Raw genomic sequence first — 5,459 nt, 5'->3', positions numbered from 1 at the left:
CATAAGTTTCAAGACTGCTCTGTCCCTCACATGTACACATACGTGCCTGAGACAGATAATGTGGTTCAGTATTTATCTTTACAGATTTACAGCAAATAGAATGCAGGGTGGATGGAGACGGGGTAGGTGTGCAGCATCATAATGCTATTCATAAACTGGGTGTGAGCTGGGTGCTGGCTTCTCAGAGGATAAACACTTTTGGGAGTGTCATTTTTACTTAATGTTGGATGGACACCTTTTCAAACAAAAACTACCATGGATCTATTACAGAGTAGATTTGCACAAATGTTTAAGATAAAACATGAATCTTCAGAGAAATATCTGTTTATGGCAGACTGTTCTGGACCATAGAATCACTTGGTTTACAAATTCCCTATTTTCTCATAAGGGATCATTTTCAAAATCTTCTACCAATAAATGGTGATTGAAAGGACAACACAAAGTAAATAATTTCTTATGTGGATAAATACTAATTCCTCCTTAATAGAATCATATTTTAAAAGCAACATCTTTTTTTAAATTTTTTTTGAGACAAGATCCTTTGTCCCCCAGGCTGGAGTGCAGTGCCATGATCTTGGCTCACTGCAACCTCAGCCTCCCAAGTAGGTGGGACTAAAGACATGTGCCACCATGCCTGGCTGATGTTTGTATTTTCTATAGAGATGGTTTCATCATGTTGCCCAGGCTGGTATCAAACTCCTGGATAAAAGAGACCCACCTGCCTCAGTCTCCCAAAGTGCTGGGATTACAGGTGTGAACCACGCCCAGCCTAAAAAGCAACATCTTGTCAGTGCTATAATCTCAAATAGCTTGTTTGCAAGGTGTGATGGTTAATACTAAGTGTCAACTTGATTGGATTAAAGGATGCCTTTATTGTTTCTGGGTGTGTCTGTGAGGGTGTTGCCAGAGAGATTGACATTTGAGTCAGTGGCCTGGGAGAGGCAGACACACCCTCTGTGTGCATGGGCACCAGCCAGTCGGCTGCCAGTGCAGCTAGAACAAAGCAGGTGGAAGAAAGTGGGATTAAGTTGGCTTGCTGAGTCTTCTGGCTTTCATCTTTCTCCTGTGCTGGATGATTCCTGCCCTTGGACATCAGACTCCAGGTTCTTCAGCTTTTGGACTCTTGGACTTATACCCGTGGTTTGCCAGGGGCCTTCTGGCCTTTGGCCATTGACTGGAGATTGCACTGTCGGCTTCCCTGCTTTTGAGGCTTGGACTCGGACTGAACCACTACTGGCTTCCTTGCTCCTTAGCTTGCAGACAGCCTATCGTGGAACTTCACCGTGTGCTTGTGTGAGTCAATTCTTACTAAATTTCCTTTCATATATACATATATCCTATTCTGTCTCTCTGGAGAACCCTGACTAATACACAAGGGTCACTTCAAAGAGAAGCTAATTTGCATAGATTAATTTTCACTTTAATAAAGGAGCTAAGATCGTTAATCATAGAGGGCTTTTCTTTTGAAACTTTGTAATTAAGCCTTGCTTCTAAACAGCTTTAAAATTAACTTTTGTGATAGAGTTGTAATTTTTATGTGTCTGAAAGAAACTTAATTTTATACTTAAACCAGACTCAACATTTAGAGAAGCTTTATAAATCTTTCAAAACTTGGGATAAAAAAGTGTAATAAAGACATAGTTTAGTGGGACTGGAAATCAAAGGTTTGTCTTGACCTAACTAACACCTACTTAGCTTAGTCCTCACTTCTAGTGGAATCATTAGAGGGCCACTGTCTTGATGGGAGGGTTCTTGTGTGGGGTTTTTTTTTTTTTTTTTTGAGACAGGGTCTTGCTCTGTCACCAAAGCTGGAGAGCAGTGGCACAGTCAGGGTGCACTGCTGCTTTAAACTCCCGGATTCAAGTGGTCCTCCCACGGCAGCCTGCCGTGTAGCTGGGACTACAGGTGCATGCCACCACACTTGGCTAATTTTTTTTTTTGTTTTATTTTTTGTAGAGATGAGGTTCCTACTATGTTGCCCAGGCTGGTCTCAAACTCGTGGGTTCAAGCAGTCTTGCTGCCTCAGCCCCACAAAGTGCTGTGATTACAGGTGAGAGCCACCACACCCAGGACCACTCTCTAAGAGCTACTATAATTGTGGGTTTACGCCATCAAAGTTCTTATCTGTAATTTTGTTTTCCTCCCTTTCCTGGACAGTGGCGACTGATCTGCTTACAGTTCTTCATGCATCAGTTCTGGCATATAACTTGAAGATTTGAAAGAACCCAATTGCTAAGCTTTCTTGAGCATCTAGTCTATTGTGAGTTATATGGTCTTGGTAATTAAATAAACAGGAACAATTTGAGAACAATAATACCTGCAACTGCCATGTGACAAAATCTGTAAAGATAGATTTTGCGAAGTAGAGAGGTAAAACTCAAACCAGATGGTGAAAAAAGTGATGACCAGGGCAGGAAATTTGAGAAACAAGATTAAGGCTTGCCAGAAATACAGCAGTGATGTTAAGAAGGTATAAGGGTAAAGGGTGAAGTTACCTCGAATGATGGGCTGAGTTCAGAATCTTGTGTACTTCATGAATCTTGCTTCAGTTCCTCACCTTTACTACAGCGATAGACACCTGCACCTCATCTCAGGCCCCCTGCACTGTGACTACTAGACAAATGCTTCTCAAATTACAATGGCCATATGAATCACCAGGAGATGGCGTTAAAATGCAGGCTGATTCTGTAGGTCTGGGCTGGATTGGAGACACTGTATTAACAAGCTCCCAGTTGATGTTGAGAAACACACTTTGAATAGAAGGCCGTCATTCCCACTCTGACTGTCCTTATTCTGTTCTGCCTAAAAAAAAATAAAAAATAAAAAATAGGGAAAAAAAGGTTATAAGGAAACCAACTTTTTGTCCTTTTGACCTCCATCTCTCTTCCTCTTGCTGAGGCAACCACTTTCAGACACACCAGTGCATATCTCTTTTCCTATTTCTAAATACTATTGCAATCTCATTATTTTTAATAGAGATGCCCAGGCCACAGTGTGGTGGCTCATAGCTCACTGCAGCGTCAAACTCCTTAGCTCAAGCAGTCCTCCTGCCTCAGCCTCGCAAGTAGCTGGGACTACAGGTATATACCACCATGCCTGGCTAATTTTTTTGACTTTTTATTTATAGAGATGGGATCTCACTGCGTGGCCCAGGCTAGTCTTGAACTCCTGGCCTCAAATGATCTTCCCACTTCAGCCCCCAACATAGTTGAGATTGCAGGAGTGAGCCACTATGCCTGATTGTTACTGTCTCTTTTTTCATTACTCTTAGAACCCCTCTCTTGACTTCCTGTTTCAGAAAATGAGGAATTTATTTCACAATCTATTTCTTCCCTCCATCCTTATAATGTCATATCTCAATTTTTTGTGAAATCCATATTAGGTGCCTTTGTTATTATGACCATAAATATTATGCTCTAATAAGCCATGTAGTATTGTATTCTATGATTACTTTTTTTTAAGTACTTTTCTGTATGAGTTATTGGAGTTAATAATCATTCTTTTCTTTTAAAATGTTTTCTTTAGGCCAGGCATGGTGGCTCGTGTCTGTAATCCCAGCACTTTGGGGGACCAAAGTGGGTGGATCACTTGAGGCCAGGAGTTCAAGACCAGCCTGGCCAACGTCGTGATTCCTCGTCTCTACGCAAAATATAAAAATTAGCCAGGCCATGGTGGCGCATGTCTGTAACCCCAGCTACTTGGGAGGCTGAGGCAGGAGAATCGCTTGGACCTAGGAGGCAGAAGTTGCAGTGAGCCGAGATTGTGCCACTTCACTCCAGCCTGGGTGACAGAGTGAGACCCTGTCTCAAAAATAAAAAATAAAAAATGTTTTCTTTGGCTGGGTGTAATGGTTCACTTCTGTAATCCCAGCACCTTGGGAGGCCACGGTGGGCAAATTGCATGAACTCAGGAGTTCGAGACCAGCCTGGGCAACATGGCAAAACCCCATCTCTACCAAAAATATAAAAAATTAGCCGGGCATGGTAGCATGCACCTGTAGTCCCAGCTATTCAGGAGACTGAGGTGAGAGGATTGCTTGGAACCAGGAGGTGGAGGTGGCAATGAGCTGAGATCATGCCTCTGTACTCCAGCCTGGGCGCAAGACCCTGTTTGAAAAATAAATAAATAATACAGTAAAATGTTTTCTTTGTGGCTGGGTACAGTGGCTAGTGCCTATAATCCCAGAACTTTGGGAGGCTGAAGGAGGAGGAGTGCTTGAGGCTAGGAGTTCAAGACCAGCCTTGGCAACACAATGACTTTTTTTCTTAACATTTGGAAGAAATTGCCCCCATTTTCCTCTGCCTTCCTGTGTTTTTATGAGGAAGCTGTTTTTATTTTCATACCTTTGTATGCCACCAGTCATTTTTTTTCTCTGAAAGATTTAGATGTCTTTTCTTGGGCCTAATATTCTAAAATTTCATGACTGTGTCAGCCTTTTGCCTTCCGTCGTGGTGAGCAGTCTTCATTCTGGAGACCTGGATCTTTCAGTTCTAAATACTTTTATATTTAGTCTTTGGTGGTTTCCTTCCCTACCTTGTTCTCTCCTTAATGGGCCTTCTATTATTTAGGTGTTCTATTTTAAGGGAGATTTTCTTAACTTTCTCTTCCCATTTATTCTTCTATTGTGTTTTTAAATTTTTTCATCTGTATTTCTTTTTTAAGTTTTCAGTGTTTCTGTTTATATATCAATGTATCCTGTTTTGGTTACTTGGATTGGATTTATTTCCTTAGAGCATTCATTTTAATCACATTGAAGTTTTATTCAGCATGCTGCATTTTTATTTCTTTTAAGTTTGTTTATTGATATTTTGGTCTCTATTTCATATTGTAAGCATGCCTTGAGGGCAAATAGCCTTGCTAGTTGTTGTTACCCCTCCTGCCATTTGCAGGTGCTTAAATTTGACCTTCACTCTGTCTATTGCATCATTTTCTGATGCCCCATTCACTTTCCATCTTATAAACCAAAAATAAAATTCTAAGCCCCCCAATCAACTGAATGGACCCCTCCTCTCAGCCGAGGGCCTTCCAAAGTTAACCTAAAAAATGAGTTCAGGCCATAATGGGAAGGCGGTTCAGACATGCCTGATTGTACCCACCTCCCTTTGGAATTCAGGCACAACTGACCTGCATTAACATTAAAACAGAGACCTTAATGACTGACAAAACAGTTTTTCTAGCAATAAGATACCAACATGACAGCAGGCCCTGAAAGAGATTATTTTACCCTAAAAATATATATTTCTTTGACATATTTTCAGATGGCCCTGCAGAACTGTCTGATAAGGGAAAATCTACATTCTACAGAGAATCCCCTTCCCTTTCCAAGTCTTTAATCCCAGAGAGAATTAACAGTCTGGCACCTTTTTAAATCTTAAAAGAAAATTTTGCCATCTATTCTCTCTGAAGCCTGCTACCTGGAGGCTTCGTCTATTATACATAAGAAGGACCTTGGTCTCCAC

The sequence above is a fragment of the Pan paniscus genome, chromosome 4 (assembly GCF_029289425.2).
Source record: "Pan paniscus chromosome 4, NHGRI_mPanPan1-v2.0_pri, whole genome shotgun sequence".
Lineage (NCBI taxonomy): Eukaryota > Metazoa > Chordata > Mammalia > Primates > Hominidae > Pan > Pan paniscus.
This window is presented reverse-complemented; position numbering follows the sequence as displayed.